This window comes from Mastomys coucha, unplaced genomic scaffold, assembly GCF_008632895.1.
Source record: "Mastomys coucha isolate ucsf_1 unplaced genomic scaffold, UCSF_Mcou_1 pScaffold6, whole genome shotgun sequence".
In the NCBI taxonomy this organism is placed as follows: domain Eukaryota; kingdom Metazoa; phylum Chordata; class Mammalia; order Rodentia; family Muridae; genus Mastomys; species Mastomys coucha.
Window position 1 is genome coordinate 2,767,085 of NW_022196912.1, and position 22,698 is coordinate 2,789,782.

At 38.1% G+C, this 22,698-nt stretch overlaps 1 protein-coding gene and 1 long non-coding RNA gene across 36 annotated transcripts in view; one reads left to right on the forward strand and one right to left on the reverse strand.

Moving 5' to 3' along the window:
* Nrxn1 (neurexin 1) overlaps window positions 1-22,698 on the forward strand; it is a 1,104,407-nt gene that overhangs the window by 776,534 nt on the left and 305,175 nt on the right. The gene's annotated exons all lie outside the window — the stretch shown is intronic.
* Window positions 1-22,698, reverse strand: part of LOC116080250 — a 27,621-nt gene that overhangs the window by 4,047 nt on the left and 876 nt on the right. The window contains exons 2-4 of one of the 2 annotated variants that reach the window (XR_004114365.1): window positions 16,050-16,140; window positions 15,557-15,683; window positions 13,886-14,011 (exon numbers count right to left, since the gene is read on the reverse strand). This is a non-coding gene — a long non-coding RNA (uncharacterized LOC116080250). Of the gene's footprint in view, window positions 1-13,885; window positions 14,012-15,556; window positions 15,684-16,049; window positions 16,141-22,698 lie in introns of those variants that run through there. The other variant, XR_004114364.1, reaches the window with a different exon arrangement.

The window sequence follows — 22,698 nt, forward strand, 5'->3', positions numbered from 1 at the left end:
TTTTTTAGCTAATATCCACTTATTAGTGAGTGCATACCATGAATGTTATTTAAGTCTGAGTTACCTCATTCAGGATCATATTTTCTAGTTCCAGACATTTGTCTACAAAACTCAGGATGTCCTCTTATTTAATAGCTGAGTAGTATTCCATTATGTAAATGAGACACATTTTTGTATCCATTCTTCTGTTGTGGGACATCTCGGTTGTTTCCACCTTCTGGCTATCATAAACAAGGCCGCTATGAACATAGTGGAACACATGCCCCTATGGTATGGTGGGGCATCTTTTGGATATATTCCCAAGAGTGGTATAGCAGGTTCTTCAGGTAAACCTATTTCCAATTTTCAGAGGAACCTCCAGATTGATTTCCAGAGTGGTTGTACCAGTTTGCAATCCCGCTAGCAATGGAGGAGTGTTCCTCTTTCTCTACATCCTCTCCAACACGTGTTGTCACCTGAGGTTTTGATCTTTGCCATTCTAATGGGTGTAAGGTGAAATCTCAGGGTCATTTTGATTTGCATTTCTCTGATCACTAAGGACATTAAACATTTCTTTCGGTGCTTCTCAACCATTCAAAATCCCTCAGTTGTAAAAGCTCGGTTTAGTTCTATACCCTATTTTTTTTATTGAGCTGTTTTTTTGTTTTTTTTTTTTTTTTGGTGATTTACTTCTTGGGTTCTTTATATTTTTGGATATTAGCCCTGTATCAGATGTGGGGTTAGTGAAGATATTTTTTCCCAATCTGTAGGTTGCCGATTTGTCTTATTGACTATGTCCTTTGCCTTCAGTTTCAAAGGCTTTCAGTTTCATGAGGTCCCATTTTATCAATTCTTGATCTTAGAGCATGAGCCATTGGAGTTCTGTTTAGGAAATTTTCCCCTGTGCTAATGAGTTCAAGGCTCTTTCTCACTTTCTTTTCCATTAGATTCAGTGTATCTGGTTTTATGCTGAGGTCCTTGATCCACTTGGACTTGAGTTTTGTGCAAGGTGACAAATATGGGTCTATTTTCATTTTTCTATGTACAGACAGCCAGTTAGACCAGCACCATTTATTGAAGATGCTTTCATTTTTTTCCATTGTATATTTTTGGCTTCTTTATCAAAGATCAGTGTCTGTAAGTGTGTGGTTTTATTTCTGGGTCTTCAATTCTACTTCATTGATCAATGTGCCTAGCTCTGTACCAATAAAATGCAGTTTATATCACTATTGCTCCTTTGTAAAGCATGATGTCAAGGATGGTGAGTCCCCCAGCCATTTTTTAGTGTTAATGGTTTTTGTTATTCTAGGCTTTTCCTTTCCAGATGAAGCTATAATTACTCTGATACCTAAACCACACAAGGACCCAACCAAAAAAGAGAATTCAGACCAGTCTCACTTATGAATGTCAATGCAATAATACTCAATAAAATTCTTGCAAACCAAATCTAAGAACACATTAAAACTATCATTCACCACAATCAAGTAGACTTCATCCCAGGGTTGCAGGATTGGTTTAATATATGAAAATCCATTAATGTATAAACAAACTCAAAGAAAAACTCACATCTCATCTCCTTAGACGCAGAAAAAGCATTGGGCAAAATACAACATCCCTTCATGTTAAAAGTATTGGAGAGATCATGAATTCAAGGCCTATACCTAAACACAATAAAAGCAATTTACTGCAAACCACCAATAGCCAATATCAAATTGACATACTTGAAGCAATCCCACTGAAATCAGAGAAAAGACAAGGATTCCACTCTCCCCATATTTATTCAGTATAGTACTCAAAGTGCTAGCTAGAACAATAAGACAACAAAAAGAGATCAAGCGAATACAATTTGGCAAAGAAGAAATAAAGGTATCACTATTTGCAGAAGATATGATAGTGTACATAAGCATCCCCAAAAATTCTACCAGAGAACTTCTCCAGCTCATAAACAACTTCAGCAAAGTGGCCGGTATAAAATTAACTCAAATATATCATTATCCTTCCTTTATACAAATGATAAACATGCTGACAAAGAAATTAGGGAAACAATTCCCTTTACGATAGCCACAAATAAGATAAAATATCTTGGGGTAATTCTAACCAAACAAATGAAAGACTTATATGACAATAACTTCAAGTCTCTCAGGAAAGAACTTGAAGATGATCTCAGAAAATGGAGAGATCTCTTATGCTCATGGACTGGCAGAATTAACATAAAAATTTCCATCCTACCAAAGGCAATCTATAGATTCAATGCAATTCACATCAAAATCCCAACACAATTCTTCAAAGACATGGAAAGAGCAATTCACAAATTCATTTGTTATATTTTCTTAATGGAGTATATTTTCATGCATTCCTTGAAATTTTCATATATTTACAATGTATTTTGATCCTAGCAACATCCTTTGGAATGTCTATCCTATATCCTTTCACTTTCAGTTTTTTTCTTTTCTTTTTTTATCAAAAGATACCTTAATCCTTACTGTACTAACACTTCCTCATGAATTTGGTGCACAGTAGCAAACTTAGTGAGAGCTTGCTAATTTTTATAAAAGGCTCCACAGTTTCCAATATGATGTTTACTCATCATATTTACTTTGTGATTACAGGAGAAATCATAGACATTACATTTTATTATTGGCTAATTTATAAATTATAATTTTATAATTTAGATAATTGGAATGTAGTTATCGAGGATAATCATTTCTTATATGCTCTGAACATTTTCATTTTAAATATTGGAAGGAGGTTGTTTAGTGCTATTTTTCATTCTAATTTCCAATGTTTTACTAAATTTAGGATACAGGTGTGGCAAACATATTTAAGTCATAGAAATATAGCATGCATGCAATGTGTGTGTTCACACTCACCTGTGTGCATACATGTGTGTTCATATGTTTGCACATGTCTGTGTGTAGATGTGTGTGTGTGTGTGTTTCACAGTATATGTGTGGAGATCAAAGGTCCACTTCTAGGAACTGGTTCTCTTTTCCATGGTGAGTTCTTGGAATTTAATCCGTGCTGTCAGGCATGTACTGAAGACCTTGCTTCTCACCGGCCCCTATGGGACTTATCAAAAGCTACATCTATCTTTGACTTAGCAAATATTTAAAACTATATATATAATAATATATGAATTCAACAATCTTCTGTATTTGACTATGTTTTTTAAAATCTAAAAAGTAGTAAATTATCTACTGTATAATTAAAAATCCTGTTCAGCCTTTATTTTTTCAGCTTTAACTTTTATTTTATGTTTATTTATGTATTGGTTTGTTTATATTATTCATTTAGGTATGGGGTTTTCCTTGCCATGGTACTTACATGGAAGACAGAGGATAATTTATGGGAATTCGTTATTTCCTTGTAGCATGTGGATTTTGAGATTAAACGTCAGGTCATCAGGCCTGGCAGCCTGCAGCCTTACAAACTGAGTCATTAAGGGGACCCCATAGTCAGAATGTTAGGAAACATTGGTTCAAAGTGAATAGGAAGGAATAAATAATCTTTGTCTCAAAATATTATTATAATAAATACATGTAGCACATATAAAATAGTATAATTACCTGAAATTATATACTTTTTTCAGCATCTACCCAGTGACTGCTATTGGCAATTATTCAGAATTACCTATACATTGTTCATTCACACTAATTATGAATTCATTCCATGTTTTCAAGTAATAGTTGTGATCAAAGAAAAGCAAAGCAGGCTAATACCTGTGATTATGGATGAAATTTAGTATTAATCATATTTTATGTTTAGAATAAGGGCCCACTACTATTCTTATACAAATAATTCCACTAGATTAAACTTGCATTTTATATGTGAAAGTAGATGTTTATGATTTAAGAACACACAGAGCATAAATCCAGTGTTTACAGCTATGTACAAAGTAGAGCATGATATTAAAATATTGCCTTATTATGTTCCCAATATTTAGAAATTTATTTAAAAAATTAAAAAGTGAATACAGAGCTGGATCTGGAGCTCCTGATTGGATGTCTGTCTATCTACCTATTGTGTAAAGTTGGGTTTGCTTTCTAGCAACACACACATACACACAAACACACACACATATGCATACATGCATCTGCACACGTGCGCACTTCATGTATTAATGGAAAACACCACAAGTTTATTCTTTATGGAAAATGCCCTGTGATTTGACTCTTCTTGTCCAGAATTGACTGGAATTTTGTTCTTCCTAAATTATTTCTATTTGCTTGAATATTATAGTATTTACTTAAGTAATTGCTATTTTTATTTTGATAAAAGATGGATATTAGAAAGTAGAAAAAGAAATAGCATTAATGTCATTAACTCAGCATTAAACTTGTTAGTACCCAGAACTATACACAATACAACTGTATAGTTAGCTATCACCACACCATTACCATATATGCAGTGGTCAAAAAATGTTAACTGATATCATTTCCTCAATGCTAATAAATCATATATGTGCTAAAAGCTGAGCATGTTTGCACCGAAACATCATTTGTTTACATATACATCTAAGTGACTAAGTCTGTATGGATTGTTATGAGAGAAATGAATCTACACGGACTGCATTTTCAATTTATTTAAATGCCGATACTTGAATTACACTAAGTGGTTTGAAATTATTTTCAATGAATATGTTCAGTTATTACTCAGAATATTGCTAATCTATGTTCTCAAAATTTGCAGTTTCTTAATAGTAATATTATTTGTAAAACCAGAGCTCTGTAGATCGAGCTAAAGTGAATGAGAAAGTGCTGGAGGACCTGGCAATAAAAAGACTGAGTAGCACTCCGTGGTGTAGATGTACCATATTTTCTGTATCCATTCCTCTGTTGAGGGACATCTGGGTTGTTTCCAGCTTCTGGCTATTACATATAAGTCTGCTATGAACATAGTGGAGCATGTGTCCTTATTACATGTTGGAGCATTTTTCAGTATATGCCCAGGAATGGTATAGCTGTGTCCTCAGGTAATACTATATCCAATTTTCTGAGGAACTGTTGGACTGATTTCCAGAGTGGTTGTACCAGCTTGCAATCCTACCAGCAATGAAGGAGTGTTCCTCTTTCTCAACATCCTCACCAGCATCTGCTGTCACCTTAGTTTTTGATCTTAGCCAATCTGACTGGTATGAGGTGGAATCTCAGAGTTGTTTTGATTTGCATTTCCCTGATACTAATGATGTTGTACATTTCTTTAGGTGTTTCTCAGTCATTCAAGTTTCCTTGGCTGAGAATTCTGTTTAGCTTTGTTCCCCATTTTTTAATAGGGTTATTTGGTTCTCTGGAGTTCTTTGTATATATTGGATATTAGCCCTGTATCAAATGTAGGGTTGGAAAGATCTTTTCCCAATCTGTTGCTTGCTGTTTTATCCTATTGACAGTGTCCTTTGCCTTACAGAAGTTTTGCAATTTTATGAGTTCCCATTTGTTGATTCTTGTTCTTAGAGCATGAGCCATTGGTATTCTGTCCAGGAAGTTTTTCCCCGTGCCCATGTGTTCAAGACTTTTCCCTACTTTTTCTTCTATTAGATTCAATGTACCTGGTTTTATGTAGACCTCTGATGGATACAGAAAATGTGGTATATTTACACAATGGAATACTACTCAGCTATTACAATGATTTCATGAAATTTGCAGACAAATGTATGGAGCTTGAAAATATCATCCTGAGAGAGATAATTCAGTCACAAAAGAACACACATGGTACATACTCACCGAGAAGTGCATATTAGCCCAAAAGTTCGGAACACCCAAGATTCAATTCACAGATCATATGAAGCCAAGGAAGAAGGAAGACCAAAATGTGGATGTGCTTCTTAGAAGGGTGAACAAAATACTCACAGGAGGAAATATAGAGACAAAGTGTGGAGCAGAGACTGAAGGAAAAGCCATCCAGAGTGTACCCCACACGGTGATCCATCCATATACACCCACCAAACCTGGATATTATTGTGGATGCCAGGAAGTACTTGCTGATGGAAGTCTGATATAGCTGTTTCCTGAGAGGCTCTGCCAGAACCTGACAAATACAGAGGGAGATACTTGAAGCCAACCATTGGACTGAATGCAGGGGATGGGGGGTTTCACTGCTGGAGGAGTTGGAAAAGGCACTGAAGGAGCTGAGGGGTTTTGCAGCCCCATGGAGGGAGCAACAGTGTCAACAGGCCAGATCCCCAGGAGCTCCTGGGTACTGGACCACAAACCAAAGAGTACACATAGAGGGGCCCATGGTGGTGACCTGCATATGTGACAGAGGATAACCTTGTTGGACATCAGCAGGAGGAGAGGCTCTTGGGCCTGAAGATGTTTGATGCCCCAATGTAGGAAAATGCCAGGGCAAGAAAATGAGAGTGGGTAAGTGGGTCGGGCAGCACCCACTTATAGAGGCAGGTGAAGGGGAGATGGGATAGGGAGTATCTGAAAGGGATACCTGTAAAGGAGAAAACATTTGAAATGTAAATAGAAAGTATCCAATTTTTTTAAAAAGAGAGATACTAAGGGAAAAAAAGACTGCATAGATGATGGTTTGTGTCATTTGTCATGAGCCTTGAATTAACACTGATATCTGTTGAAATAAAAAATCCACAGTGCTCATGGCAGACCAAGCTAAATTCCTCATTCAACCTGAGGTCAAGATGAATGATTCTAGGCTTTTTGTGAGAACTGTAACTGTGTTAAAAGATGGAGTACTTGGTGGTAACAATGATAGAACACTTACAAGGTCCATCTTTTATAGAGTTTGGAGGAATTCAAAATCTTATCACTCTGTTTCCATTTGGAATGCGGTATGTGTTCTCTCTCATTTTCACTTGAAATTGGAGCCAAGGCAGTTTGGGAGAGAGAAATAAATGATGTGTTATGTAATCAATCATATTTGGTGCACATTTTGAAATAGAAATTATGTGTATTTAATCTTGATATTTAAAATGATTTTTGTGCTTAAATCCATTCACCTTTTATAACTCCTTAAAATTGACAAACACCTGCCAAAAAAATATCATCACCAAATGTGTTAATGCAAGAGTGTTAACCTATTTTGAGAGTTGATTTAGCACCACTTTTAAAGAATGTGGGTTAAAACTTGAAAAGGGCTTGTGTAACTGGTTAGATGTAATTGAATATGGGGTGGGTGTTTTCTTGTCCTGGAATGCAGCTCAGGTTCCAAACTGAGAGGAAAGTATGTATTTGGACTCACATTTCTAGAGAGCTTTTGAGAGAAGTCTGAGATACAGCTCTTTAGTATGATGCCTACAAGAAACTTAACTACCATGTCTAAACAAAGATGACAGGGGACAGGGGCACATAGCTCCTTAGTGGCTGTAATATAGGTAGGGGTGCAATGATTAATCTCTTCTCAAAGGTAAACTGGATATAGTCTGGGAAGGATTTGTGAATATTGTAAACACTGTAATAGAATTTCCTCATTCTGATGTCTACTTGGACAGTCACTGTGCTTGCAGGAAGGTACAGCATCAGAGAAATCTGCATGCTCCTTATTTGGTGAGATCAGGTTTTGTGTCTCCTAGAAATTCATTGGCCATATGGGACACTTGCTAAATGTGAGCCTATGGTACAGGACAAAGCCCATTACATGTATGTTTTGACTTCAGTAGCAGGAATAACTGGCTTCCATTGTATAAAAATTGGAGGATGTGAATCCAGTCTTTACTTCAAAGAACACCACACATGGGCTCCAGATGATGTTTGGTACTGCCATTCACCAAAGGTCATTGAAAGAGCACTATAGCTGACTATGTCCAGGGAGAGCATGCTTGTTTGTCTCCATATCCTCCCCAACCCAATGCCTAAAATGCTAGCCTTAGGAAAACCAGGTAAGTCAGGTCTATATATCAACTCCAGCCAAAGCTTTTTGTATTTACTTTCCTGATGTGTATCAATAAGGCATAATAGGCATTGGATTTAGTAGCCAAAAGAGATCTAGAGTGGCTGCTGACCTGCAAACATAGTTAAGATATCACTGGAGGGGCTTTACTGAGTCTGTGCCTGATACAATATATTGAAACTTTTATTAGAAAGCTAAAGATGATCAATTTTTGCCTTGAGTTTCTTCAGTAACCTGAATGCTTTGTGAAAACAACTACTACATATTATAGAACATAGAAAGCCTTTGAAGTCAATGTCTACTTCCCTTAGATCCAATTTCTATTTCATACTAGCTAGGAGAACTTAAGCAAGTAATTTATTCAACAACAGCAACCTTTACTTGCTTATGGGTAAAAGTGGATCAATAGCACCAAGTTCTTTGAAAAAAAAAACAATTAAAGGAAATATATATATGAATAACTCATCCATAAATATCAGATTTTCCCATTATATCCATAAAGGATTATTGAAAAGATAGTTGCACAGTTGTATTTATAATTTCATTTCTGACCAGAAGTGGGAATATAAGAAGTGTCTCAAAAACAATTAAAAGTTCCTCTCTGCTTGTACTATTAATAGATTCATATACCTGCTTTAACCAGAGAGGTTTTGTTAATATCTCATAGCTCCCAACACATTGATTAATCTTGTTTACTTTCTATCAGCACATTCCTGTTGAAATTTTGCATTAAAATGCTTTTCTAAATGTATTCTATGCATTTTGGGGAGGGGAAAGTACTGGGAGCAAAGCTATTTATAACCTAATATCCATAAATATATGGATTTCAACATTTCTGTGTGACATCAAAATGAGTAGTACCTAGCTCTACTGTGTATATTATACAAAGTTCATTGGATCCAGGACAAAAAAATACTTTATATAAAGTACACATATGTAATTTATCTGTTATATGTAGTATAACATAGAGTGTGACATTTAAGAAGGTGAAAATGTTAAATATTCCTTAAAAATAAGGACACAAATAAATATAGAAAACCCTTCAGTTTGGGAGCATGAGAATTCAGTGTCACCTTATTAGGGCATCCAGGTGACTGTCCATGCTGGTGTGAGGCATGGCAATCATAGAGGATATAACATGTTCATGCTCAGCTTTAAGGACACTGGTTGCCAGGCAGGAAAAGATTGGAATCAGGCTCACTAGAGGGATACAATATGCTCTAAGACATTTAAATTAAGTCAGGAGAGTTTCAACTTACTAGAAAGAAAATAAAAGTCCCCTGAGCCCTTATAGTCTGGCTTAAGCACCTGTAAAAAATAGTGAAAATGCCAAGGATTGGGTAATTTTAATAGGTTCGCTAATCAAGACTTTTAATGCTGGATCATGGTTTTCATAGATATACCAAGGAAAAAGCAAAGTGTGTATGTATGTGTTTGTCTTCCATTTATTACAGTATAATCGTTAGTATAAATTATATAAATTCATACTGTTTTGTTTTGTTTTGTTTTTGAAATGGGAATTCTTTATGTGGCCCCAGCTGTCCTCTGTAGCCTAGGCTGTCCTGGAATGCAGAGATGATCTGCCTGCCTCTGGTCAGCATTGGAATTAACAGTATTTGCCACCACTGTCCAGCTTAAATTCACACATATTTATTGCTAAAGATACTTATATTTTATATTTATTGGATTAAATAATTTTTTCCTATATTTTTTGATCACATTCATTCCTACCCACAACTTCCAGGTTCTAGGTACATCCCTATCTACACTAACTCATATCTTCAAAACAAAAATTAAAGCAATAAGAAATTCCTAAAAAGTTTTTTGTTCTTGTTGTTTTACATAAGATTTTCTAGATGTTATTTAAAATAACAATAATAAAAGTATTTTATAGAAATAACTCACATATAATAGAACATTCCTGCAAATAGTGCAGTTTAGTAAAATAGTATGATTTTACAAATAAAGATTTTATTCACAGTCCATTGGTTACCATATTCAAATTATGAACATTGTTGCACTTCCTGAAACCCCTCCTTTCTTCCCTAATCAGCCAAGTATTCCTTTGCTTTTCTCTAGATCATTTATTTAAACACAGTCATGCAATCATTACTTCTTTAACAGGCTTTTTATCTGTGTAGTGTTCTCTAGGCCCACCCATGCTGTCTGCGTATCAGGATGCTACATGCTATTCTGCTGTATGAATGTAATACAATTATTTACTCAACAGTTCATGGGCATTTTCATTGTTCCATAAAGGAAATTGTTTTAAACTTTCATTATGTATGTTCACAGTGTTAGTTTAAATTTGATTTTCATACATATGAAAAAGTGCCTTAAAGACTAAACCACCAACCAAAGAGTACACATGGTAGGACTAATGGCTCTAGCAGCATATGTAGCAGAGGATGGCCTAGTCGGTCATCAATGGGAGGAGAGGCCCTTGGCCCTGTGAAGGTTCTATGCCCCAGTGTAGGGGAATGTCAGAGCCAGGAAGAGTGAAAGGGTGGGTTGGTAAGCAGGGGGAGGGGTAAGGAAAAGAGTTTTGTTGTTTATTTGTTTGATTTTTTTGTTTTATGTTTTTTCTTTTTTTTAAGGAGGGGAAACTGGGAAAGGAGATATCATATGATGTAAATAAAATATCTAATAAAATAAAAAAATTTAAAAAAGAAAAAGTACCTTAAAATGATTAGAGCCATATCTCTTTTTGTAGATTTCCATTTAATAGTTACCATTATTCTGAGCTTACAATTCATCTCTGGGGTTATTGGAAAGAGAACTATTTATTGCCACTTCGTCACATATTTTATCTACCTCCATTTTTATAGCACTGCTACATGTATTTTAGATAACATGATTGGTCCCATTATATCAAGTTGCTCATTTCTACTCAAGGTCACATCCTGTATTAATGACAAATACCTATTCATTTCACCTGTCTAATCATGAGTTCAGTGTACTTGGGCCTGCACTGTCCCTCTGCCATTTACTTGTAAGGGACTCCACTAAGGTACTTTATAAGTTTCACTTGGCTGGGGTTTCTATGACATTGGTATCAAACCTAACCCATATATGAGTCTATTGTTTTGTAAGCATGAGATAGCTTATTTGAGATTTTCTATATTTTTATCATCATATTCTATAATAGCTAGTTTTACTACTATTGCTTTTATGATAATCCAGAATTTTTTGATACACAGACTACATTTATGTAATTGGCTTATCATTTGAATATTTTTGTTCCAAGTGTATCTAATTTCACATGTACTTGTTGGCCAAAAATAATCCAAATGTCAAGATTTATTCACATATATGAAGTCACACACATTCATATGCACAAGTGGGCCAAAGATGGACTCAAGAAAATGACAAGCCATATCCAGAAAAGTTTATGTACATGCACACATACTAAAATATCAATTCACTTAACACTTCTCATTTTTCAGACACCCTCTAAAGGTTGATGTTCCCACTGTACCAGGGAATAGCACATTAGTTGTAGGAGCTCATGGCATTGAACAAGTTGGAAAGACTTAACCCATAACAATTGGAGCTAAACCTTTTGTATCTTTTTTTATACATCACAAGCACACACATGCATATACACATATACATACATGCACTCACATTGTCTTTTAAATCAATGAACACGTCTCAAAAATTGCATGCTGCTTTTTAAAATTAGCTTCATAGCATGGCCATTTTGTGTTCTTGTGGTTCATATGAACATAAAGATTGACTGTTGCAAATCTGTGACATTGGAATTACTCCAGTGTTTTTTGGATGAAAAGTTACATAATCTGTAACAAGGATTTTAATATGTGAAAACACACTTTCAGGGATATTTCACACACTGTTAGCTTTTCCAGGTTCGTATGAACTTTTTTTTTTTTAATCTAGAAAACTCTCCTAATCACTGCTGTTAGGATTAAGAAAAAAGTAATTTAATGTGATGATGCCACTGAATTTCTTTTAGCTCTGAAGCTGGAAAAGAACAAAGATGAGTATGTTTGAAAGGGCAATTGATATCCTTAGGTATTTCTTTCATAGAACACAATGCCATGCTGTGCAATCAATAGGACATACAGAAATCTTTTCTTTCACCCACAAATCAAATTAAAGCATACTTTCCAAAAGTATGAAACTGGACTTGCACAACATAGTGATATCACTTGTGAACTGCATCTGTGAATCAAAGATACCAAGAAAGCAAGAATAAGCCCTTGAAAATGCACAACTAGGAAATTTTGGCTAATGGTGAAATTCAAAATTGAATAGAGAGATCTTGACTGGTCTAAAATTATTCAAATTTTTCCAACATGGACCCTGATTTAAAAAAAAAAATCTGGATTCCTGTCCTAACAGATGATGCATTCCAAAACAAGGGTGCTTACCATGAAGTATAGAGTGTGGATGTTCGTTGAAGTCTTTATATTTTCTACACTAGGTGGTGACGAAAAAGTTAGACAAATTTAGTTTGCTATTTATCCATTTGTAAAACTTGAGGAAAATAGCTGGTCACTCCTTTGATTTCAGTCTAGAGATACCAGGTTTTCCATCTTTGACCCCAAGAACTCAATTATGGCTCGAATTCAGTTGTCACAAGGCCAGACAATGGGTTTCTTAGCTCTTCTGTGCACTGTGACCTTGGTTTTGCAGGTACTGAAGGGTTCTGCTGCCTACCACATCATTCAGGGCTTCAGGGACTCATTCCTACCATTTTCAGGGCTGCCCTCTGGGACCTTGAATTTCTTTTCCCATTGTCATGTGGTTATTTTTAATCCTCAAGCCTATATCCTTTTCACTTTGACTTTTCCTAATGCTCTCTCAGGCTGGTGAGTTCTACAAAATCTAAGCCAAACAAAACAAAATGGGATGATCAGTTTCACTCAGATTTCATGCTTTGTGAATATTCAACACATATCTTCCTTTTTTACACCTGAATATGTTGTATTTGCTTTCACCATTAAGATTTCAAGGTCTATCTCCCTCGATATTTGCTGATACCAACCTACTGTTATATAGATATATTTTTTAAAATATTTTCTTGTATTCATATTCAAGTTTCCCTCTTCATAAAACTGTATAGAAAAACAAATTACTGAATAAGATATGACATAAAACAGTAAAAGTTCTGGTGGCTCCAAGAACTAGTCTTGAGTCTCAAAACCTTTAGTTCCTCTTATCTCTTAAAAACAACAGTTATCACATTCACCAAGTTCAATGACAACTTTTGTTTTCAATTCTAATTATAGATGCTGTTTGTGACAATCAACTGTCCTTAACTGGAGCCTTTTCTGTATTGTCTGTTACATTATTGAGAGAATGGTATTTTAGGGAGTGAGTATGCATTTTTCCTCTGAATTTATGATGTCTTCAAGCCTGAAACAAAGAAAGCATGGGGCTTACAGTTTTTCAGATGAATAATTAATAACATAAGAAACATCTGGTTTATAGATATTATAAGCTGAAGATTATTGCCCAAAGGATAAAAGCAGTGTACTAAGAACAAGAGATGGCTGCCCTTCAGGGGAGTTACCAGGAAACAAACTCTCTAGACATATTTAAGACTATATTTGACTACAGAGACACAGTCAAAAATCTTGATGTCATTCCTAGGAGACCCTAAGCTAGCATTTCTCAGTTAAACACTGTTCACTCAGTGATCCAAACAAATAGTGAAAAAATGCATATATATTATTTGAATGTATGTGTATGTGCGTGTGTGTATGTATGTATACATTCACATAAGTGTTCATGTGTGTGGGTGAATGTTTTTGTATATGTGAGGACCAGAAGTCAACATTAAATGCCATTCTCAGAGTATGATTCCTCTTACAGTTTTTGAGACAGGCTTCATAGTGTTCCTGAAGGTTGTTATGTAGTCCAGGCTTGCTAGATAGCAAGCCCTAGAGATCCACCTGTCTCTGAGTCTCCAATCTGATATTGCCAGCCTTTTGCTATATCTGGTTCATTTATGTGGTTGTGTTAAATTCAAGTCATCATACTTGATCAACAAGCACTTTTCAGACAATGCTATCACTTCATACTACACATGTTATCGCTTTAAGCTACTTTATTTTCAGCAGTTTGTTACACAGCAATAAATAAGTAACACTTTCCTTTTAGATAAACTTGCCACATTGTCTGTGAACGCAGATGTGTACCATGTCAGGACGCAGCTCTGTAATTATATTTAGAGCAGTAGTAATGCATTATTGTGTAATTCAATGCAATTGAAAACATACTAAATCCTTGCCCTTTGGGATACTAAATGCAATACTTACAGGTAAATGCATCTATCTCTGAGTCCCCAGAATACAACTGTATTTAGACATCATTGATTACTCTACAGTTTTATGGGTTGAGGTTGGGTCTCAGTGCCAGTCTTCCTTCAAATCTACATGTGACTCTGTTGTGTATCCGAGGTCAAGCATCACCAGAGTACCACATGATTAGATTTTTAATCTGTCCACTGGATTCCTTGTGTCCTACATGTGATTCTGTTGTGTATCCAAGGTCAAGCATCACCAGAGTACAACAGGATTAGGTTTTTAATGTGTCCACTGGAATCCTTGTGTCAGTGAGCATACTTTTAAATCTATTTACATCATGTTTCCTTAGCATAGTGCTTTGAACAGGGTAGAAAGCAAACCATTATTATTCACTAATTTTATGTAGTATACTAGTTCTTAAAAATAATACTTGAGAAGCTATATCACACTAACAGGAATAAATTTGTGAGCATTAGCAACAAGAGGGAAACCGAAGATTAAGACATTGTTTTATCACCACTTATTAGAAAATTTGTTCCTTTTTAGTATGTAGTTATACAATGAAAAACTAAAATAACACACACACACAGAGCGAGAGTGAGAACGAGCAAGAGAGAGAGAGAGAGAGTGAGAGAGAGAGAGAGAGAGAGAGAGAGAGAGAGAGAGAGGTTGAAACAAAAAAGGAAAGTATTGTTATTATTATCAGAACACAAGTTTCATAGTCTTCCAGAAAGTGCTTGGGGATAATTGTAGACTTAGTGACATACAGGTGATCTTATTTTTGAAAGCTATAGATCATCTTACCAAATTTCTATTTTCTACATTGTATCCTGGTTCTTACAGAAATGGCCTGGAGGAAACAAATAACAGTGTTCCAGTTGGCTAAAAAAGTTTGAAATGTTTCTAAATTAATATTAACTGGTAGAAGGAAAAGCAACCATCCTGAGCTTTTTAGAAGGGTCATACAGTTGAGAATGTGTTCTCCTTCTCCCCATCCATTCCGTAAATCCTGTAGACTTCTCACCATTCTTGTCTAAACACTTTTACATTATTGTTAGAAAAATTCTGATGGTATGCAATTGTGGTTTTACTCTTTCCTGGTTTTCCCATGAAAACCAGGAGGAAATTTTTCTTTGAAAGAATTTTAACAATAGGAGGGGTGCAAGGCAGGATAGGCAGAAAACTAGACTAAGGAGGGAAGAGATGTAATCTCACTTCAGTTAAAAACATATTTTAGAAGATGCTAATAACTTAAAAATGATATTTCATAGTAGAAAAATAGATAAGACAGATTAATTAGAATTTTCAACAGTAGCTAAAATGATTCAGGTTTTCTTGTGTGGATTTTCTACTTTTGTTTTATGAGATTGTCCAGACAGACAGAACAAATTGCATTCAATATGGCCTCAAAGGAAGTAAGATATCTTTGTTTTAGAAAAGGAGGAGTGGGCTACCTTGTATCATTAAGTCAGTTGATGTAGTGGTTCCTGTTGTGATCATCCTGAGTCACAGCACCAATGTTGTGATTGTTGTGGGGCTCCAAAAAGGCCACAGCAGGCCAAACAATTCCATGTGAGCTTTCTTGAGAGAGAAAAGGGCAAGGTGACAGTGGAAAGAGAAGTGGAGGGAGAGAGAGTGAGATCAGAGGGGTCTTCCTTATATACAGTGACCTAGCCACAGGTAAAGGTGGGAGCTGAGCCAAGTGGATTCTGGGAAAATGGTGGCTGTTGCCTTCGCAACAGGTGTGGAGGTCACTCTGTTGCCTATGTGATGTCACAGGTTTCAGAGGTCCTGATACTAACATATCTCCTTTCTTCTCATTATAAGGAGAAGAAAAACGGGGGGAGGAGGAGCAGATGGTGGCAAAGGAATGAGAGTGCCATGTCTCTTAAGCAGCTTCCTGCTGTCTAGGGGCATCATCAATTTTGGGGTGTAGCTGACATTCACCTTAGGGGTCCGGTTGGTAAACATTCACATCAGGTTCTTCTGTCTACAGCAGCTCTTCTGTGGGCAGTGGCTGGTAATCCTGTAACAGGAACTGATTAATAGTTTGGTTAGAAATTTTTTGTATTTGTCATTGAAGAAATATAGAAACAAGATTAATGAGGCAGCGAGAGAAAAATAACACCAGGATGATGACTAGAAAAGGTGTTATGAAAGGGAGTATGCACTTTCATATAGGGTTTTTGAAAAGCCCAGAACTGGAGATCTTACGTTCCCTGAAATTCTTTATGTCTGACTGTAGCACCTGGATTTTATGTCTCACTATCCCAGACTGGTTGATGTAGAAACAACATTCTTCTTGGAGGAACAGGCAAAGATCACCTTTAGCTGTTAGGACATCTAGCCCCCCTTGGTTTTGAAGCACCATGACTGCTAAAGAATCAATCTGTTTCAGTCATTTCTTGAAGATTGTTTTTGAACTTGGAAATGAACCTATCATATTGGGTCATGGAAGTCATTATCCCTGCAACTCCATTACCACTCCTATGTCTATTCCCGAAGCAACCAGGAGCAGCATGACCTGAATTGTCTTCTTATGCTGGGCAGCTATCATATCTACAACTGGTATTGGCAGGGGCTCATTTCCCTGGATTACTCCCAGTTCAGGAGAAAGGAGTAGCAATGTGCAAACTCCTGACCAGCTGGCTGGTAGGGGATGATTTGCCTGAGTGCCACAAAGAATTGACATGCTCTAGACTTCAGGGCATTGTGGCAGACATGGTATATCGAGGGTTATGGTTCTATTGGACTCTAAGGAACTTAGTATTCCTACAGAACATGTCCAGGAGTTCTTAAAACAGTTTGCCATGCCAAAGAGAGGGATAGAGGTAAGGTGTGCAATCATGGCAATATCGGAGTCAGGGCAGCTGACAAAAGGTGAGGTAAAGTTAGTTGGCAGTATCACTGGAGAGGCGGTAAGTGACAATTGTGAGTTAATTCCAGGGGGGCATGCAATCTTTAAAGTGACTAGGCCTGGTGACATTAAAGAGTTGATAAGCCAAACTCAAGGTCTAGAGCAAAAGGTGAAATGACAAGTTAGTGCCTTTTATGAAGGGTGATGTCAAAAAGAGGTAAAGACCTCAGAAGAGTGTCTGATTATCTCCCGTGCTTTTCCGATATCCAGGAGGTAGGCAATTGCGACATATTTTCTCAAGATATGGATGGTACTTACTGGGGACCTGGGCTGATTTTTACGATAGAGCTTACCAACAACTCCTCCCACCTGGAATCCCCATGGGTCTTGTATGTAGAAAAAGAGTGGCTTGCAGTATTGATAGAAGAAATGATTGGTCCATGATCCTATCATATGTATCTAACAAGAGGAATATGGACAGCCCCCATATTTGACTGGCCATTTTCTACAATAATCTTTTGTCTGGTCAAAAAGAAAGCAAGTATAGAGATCATAATATTTAGATGGGATAACATATACAGGGATGATAGCAATTTGAATCGGTTCCTGGCATCCAGCTATATCTAGTTTCCTGACCCTATTTGGAAAGAGTGTTTGTTATCTGTGGGGGTTTCTTGAACCTTGAATCTCCAGATGTAAGGGCTGCCCTGCATGGAAATGAACAGTAGGCAGAAGGAGAGAAATCCATGTCTAATCCAGTGAGGTTGAGTTCAGCTGCCAGAGTGGAGTCTCATTTTCTAGGATTGGGGATAAGGTGGCTGGTCTGAATATCCTCTGGAGCTTAACAGAGCACAGTCCTGTTAGGTTTGACATGTATGAGGAAAAGTTGTTTTTAGGTAAAGAGATAAAAGGTTTGAGATGATACAGGTGGACAAAATGAGAGAGACCCTCAAGTTTAGCAGCTATAGGGGTCACGAGAATAATCTTAAAAGGGCCATAACATTTGGGAGAGAAGGATAAGTGTGGATGATCTGGAGGGGATAGAGGACTTGGTCTCTAATGTTGACAGGCAGTGGACAGGAGACTGTGTGTTGCCACAGTAGATGTTGGTCAGCAAAGTTTCATAGGAGAGAATGGAGGTGGCAAAGTAATGGGGTGAGTAGATGGTCTAGGAGGGAAGAGCATTTAGGAGAAAGGCCAAGAGTTAGGACTGGATGTCCATACATGAGTTCAAAGGACAAGATGAGGAGAGGTCACTTGGGGAGAGCTAGTAGCTTAAAAAGAACCAGAGGTGGGAATTTTACCCAATCAAGTTGAAGTTCCTGTGACAGTTTAGCAAGAGTGGTTTTTAAAGAGCAGTTGGTTCTTTCTACTTTACGTGAAGACTGAGGGTGGTAGGGAATGTGAAAATGCCAGGGTATGTCTAGAGACTTAGATAGAATTGGAGAAATTTGGGAATTAAATTCAGGACCATTGTCTGATTGGAAGGAGGCTGCGACACCAAATCAGGGGATGATCTCTCAGAGAAGATCAGAGACTATCTGAGCCCTTTTGTTAGTTGTGGGAAATGCCTCCACCCACCCAGATAAGGTATCCACCAAGACAAGTAGGTACTTGGCATGTCTGACAGTAGGCATGTGGGTAAAGTCAAGTTGGCAGTCAGTTCCAGGAAGGGAACCTCTAGCCTGATGGGTAGGAAAAGGGGTGCTATGATACCTTGAGTTGGGGTCTAACATCTGACATATTATGCAAGAAGCAGTAATCGATGTTAAGAAACTCTTGACAAAAGCAGGCAATGCTCAGCTGTTAGGATAAAGAGTTGTTGAAGATAGTTCAGCGTTTGGTGAGTGTCAGGGGTGAAGGTCGAGATGTGGAAGGATTTCCTGAGGAGGGTGAGATGAGTCCAGGCCCCTAAGGGCCTCAGCTCTAGCTACCTCATTGGCTCGGCTGTTTCCCTTGGAGGCAATAGAGTTATTTGTCTGGCAGAATCCAGAGTGGACAATCCCAATAGCTGTGAGGAGATGGGAGGCCTTTTAGCATGGCCATAATGTGGTTTGCATTAGTTACTTATCCTCCTTATATGGTTAGTAACCCGAGCTACTTCCAGATATCAGTGTGGGACAGGAGGATATGGAAAGCATATTTGGAATCTGTATAGATGTTGAGAAATTGTCTCTGTGACAGTTGAAAGGCACAGGTAAAGGTTATAAGTTCAGCCTGTTGATTAGTGGTGTGAGTAGGAAGGGCCTGTACCTCCACCACCTCAGTATCTGGCACTATGGTAAAGCCAGCTTTTTTGGACCCTTCATGTAGAAAGGAGCTTCCATATTTATACTCGATATAAATGGCTTGAGGCAATGTACCCTCCTGTATGTGTGAAGGATGAGGTAATAGTTCCTCTAAAGTTTCAGCGCTGGAGTGAGATAAGAAGTGATTAGTACTAGGTTGAGGAAGAAGATTGAAAATGGAAAGAGGTGGGCATGATTCAAAGGTGAGTGTGGAGTCTTCTACTAATGCTACCTGAAGAGACAGAACTCTGGAGGGAGCTAGAGTCTGTAAACCTTCGGAAGTTAGGAGCTGGGACAGGTTATGAGAAGAGAGGACAGTTATAGGTGACCCCAAGTTTAATTTATTTGACTCCTGAATAAAAAGCTCAGTGGCTGCTAAGGTATGAATACAAGGTGCCCATCCCTGGATGTTTAGATCTAATTTTTTTTACAAGTATACTACAGTTGCAAAAGAAGGTCCCAGTTGGTGAACTAAGACTCCAAGGGCAAATCCCTCCTTTCCAGGTACATAGAGGGAAAAAGGATGAGTCAGGTCAGGGAGATGTAAGGCTGGGGCCTTAAGAAGAACCTGTTGGAGCCTCTGAAAGGGCTTGGTAATAAGTAATAGGTTGAGAAGAGGTTCGTGGTTGGGGCCTAATGCTGCTTCATAGAAGGGTTGAGAAAGGAGGGAAAAGGAAGGAACTCAGGGATATAAAAAGCTAGCTATTCCTAGGAATCATAAAATATCTTCCTTGTAGAAAGAACAGTTAGAGACTGAATCAGATTCTTTCTATCTAAGTTAATAGCCTAGTGGGTTGAGGTAATTGTTATTCCCAAACAGGAACCTGAGGAGTTGGACAGTTGGACTTTAGAAGGTGAGGCCCTGTAGCCTCGACTGGAAAGGAAATTTATAAGAGCAGAAGTGTTAGCTTGGATAATCTTTAGAGAGGGGCTACAGAAATGGACATCATCTACATAAAGTGTAATCTTAGATTTAGGGAGAGATAAAGAGAGTAAGCCAGAAGCCAGGGCCTGGCTAAATAGGTGTGGGTTGTCTTGGAATTCCTGAAGTCGATCAGTCCAGGTACATTGGGTAGAAAAGTGGATGTCAGGATCTGCCCAGGTAAAAGGCAAATATGTTCTGTGATTGGGCATCAAGAGTGATAGAGACAAATGCATCCTTGAGATCTAGGACTGAGAAATAAGAAGTCCCAAGGGGATAGTGGAAAGAAGTGTATAAGGGTTAGCCACAACAAGATGGAGGGGTACCACTGCAGAATTAATTTGTCTGAGGTCTTTAACCAGCTGATAGGTTCCATTAAGTTTCTTAACTGCTAGTATAGGGGTGTTAAAGGGGAAAGAGGTAGGACAAAGGAGTTTTTTTTTTCCTTAAGAGATCAGAAATGATAGGCTTAAGTCCCCTGAGGATCTGGAGAGAGAGAGAGAGAGAGAGAGAGAGAGAGAGAGAGAGAGAGAGAGAGAGAGAGAGAGAGAGAGAGAGAGAGAGAGAGAGAGAGAGAGAGAGAGAGAGAGAAGAGTATTGAACTTGAGTATTGTATCTGGTAGAGTCCAGTAACTGAATGACAACAGGAGAATGGTGTTTAGCAGCAGAGGGGTTCTGGATGTCCCAAACTCGGGGTCCACCTGAGAAGCTGGTAAAGGAAATAACATGATAGTGTTAGTAGGTTGTCTGGCTAGAAGAAGGACCAGAAGAACTGCTGGAGAGCTCGGGTTTAGGCAAATGAGAGTAGCAAAGGAAATAGAGATTCCCAACTTAGCTAAAAGATTCCTTCCCAATAAGGTTACAGAACATGTTGTCACTACCAAAAAGGAATGGGTGAGCGATACACCCCTAAAAATGCAACTAAGTGGTGGGGTCTGATGAGGAAGATAAGGTTGTCCTCTTACCCTGACGATAGGAAAACTCAAAGGTGAAATGGGTCCCCAAAACTCTGTCAGGACTGAGTAAGTGGCTCCAGTGTCCAAGAGGAACAAGGTGGGCCAACCACACACCATGATAGCTACCCGGGCTTTCCTACTAGTAATAGGTGTGGTAGAGTTGCATGATCTCTGGCCCCTTCAGTCATCTTTAGCCAAGCCTAGGAGGTAGGCTGGAGGATTACCTGGGAGGGGTGTCCTTCTCTGTTCTGTGCTACTCGAGGACAATCAACAGCCCAATGTTCTTCTTGATGGAACTTAGGACATGGTCCTCTTTACTTGCCAAGTGCAGGGCAAGCCCTCACCCAGTGACCTTACTGTCCACATCTATAGCAAGGGTCTGGTGATCTCTGAGCTTTAGAAGGTAAGGAGTCTGAGGTAGCAGCTGGAGCTGGTTGGACAGCCTTTGCCAGCATATGGTATTTTTGTTCTCAGGCTTTCTTGTCTCTCTCATGGTACACATTGAAGGCCAGCACCAAGAATCCTACCTGTGGAGTTAGCAGTCCCTTCTCCAAATGCATAAGTTTAGCATTTATGTCAGGGTAGCTCTGGGAAAAAAGTAGGTCATCAGAAGTTGTTTACCTTCCTGGTTTTCAGGGTTCAGATTAGTGTATTGTAATAAATCCTTTGGGAAACCTTCTAAAAATTGAAATGGGTTCTCCTGTTTGTCCAGAACAACTTCTTTGAGTTTTCATAATTTACTGACTTTAAGCTTGCTTTTCTTAGGCCAGCCAGAAGGTATGTAATAAACCCGTCTCTGGCTAAGTTACCATCTGTGGAATTGTAATTCCATTCGGGATCCTGGTCAGGCACTGCCTCAGATCTAATTGGATATGTTCCATCTGAATTTCGTCTGTGTGCATTTTTCCCTCTTCCAAAACTCGCCTGTGTTCATCAGGAAGTAAATTATTTGAATGAATCATATGAACATCATGGAAAGTCAAACTATAGGACTGAGTGATATACTGGAACTCCTTAATAAAGCTGGAGGAGTGAGAAGTATAGGAACCCAGTCTGCTTTCTTCTTGAGAAAGTTCACTCAGAAGAAAGAAACATGTACTCTGACCAGACTGTCAACACAAGCCTCTTCCCTTAGAGGAAGGACTAATGCTGGGTCAGGTGTTCCTGGAGGAGAAGAAGGACTTGAGGGTCTAGCTGTGGCCTTAGAATTTGTGATAGGAGGGGTAGAGGTGATGTCAATGCAGGAAGATTAGAGCAACCTGCTGGCAGCACAGAAGGAGAGGAGGGGTTTGGATAGGTTGAGCTAGTAGACTTTGGGGCCTGATGAGAAGGACAAACTGAGTTGGCAGTTTGGGTTTTCATTAGTGTGGAGGTGGGTCTGCGGTGCTGAGGGGAGGTGGCTCATTGTAGTATCATCTAGTGGAGGGTGTGTAGGTTTCATGGCTAAGAGAAGTTGGGTTGTGGAACAGGAGGAGCAGATGGAGCGTTGAGAGTGAAAATAGATGAACGCTTGAATATATGAAACCTCTTTCCTTACCTGACTACTGGCAATATATATATATATATATATATA